The sequence below is a fragment of the Calidris pugnax genome, unplaced genomic scaffold (genome assembly GCF_001431845.1).
Source record: "Calidris pugnax isolate Ruff unplaced genomic scaffold, ASM143184v1 scaffold7, whole genome shotgun sequence".
NCBI lineage: Eukaryota > Metazoa > Chordata > Aves > Charadriiformes > Scolopacidae > Calidris > Calidris pugnax.
The window spans coordinates 342,492-342,712 of NW_015090762.1; the positions used below are offsets into that span (position 1 = coordinate 342,492).

The following is a 221-nucleotide window of genomic DNA, read 5'->3' on the forward strand; positions in this document are numbered from 1 at the left end:
CACAGAGTGTGACCTGGGGGGGTGTTTGTGGTCCCTGCAGGGGTGGCAGCCCCTCCTGCCGTGCCTCTGTTTCCCCGCTCTGTAAGGAGGACCCCACTGTGGCTGGAGGGATGGGTGGTTCATTCTGGGGCCACCAGAGGTGCCCATGGGGGATCTGTGGGAGTTGGGGCTGGGGGGGAGAGGGGGTGACCGGCCTGATCCCCGCTTTCTCCCCCCCCCCC

At 67.9% G+C, this 221-nt stretch overlaps 1 protein-coding gene across 1 annotated transcript in view; it reads left to right on the forward strand.

The window, feature by feature from the left end:
- Nucleotides 1-221, forward strand: part of CABP7 (calcium binding protein 7) — a 15,048-nt gene that overhangs the window by 11,516 nt on the left and 3,311 nt on the right. The gene's annotated exons all lie outside the window — the stretch shown is intronic.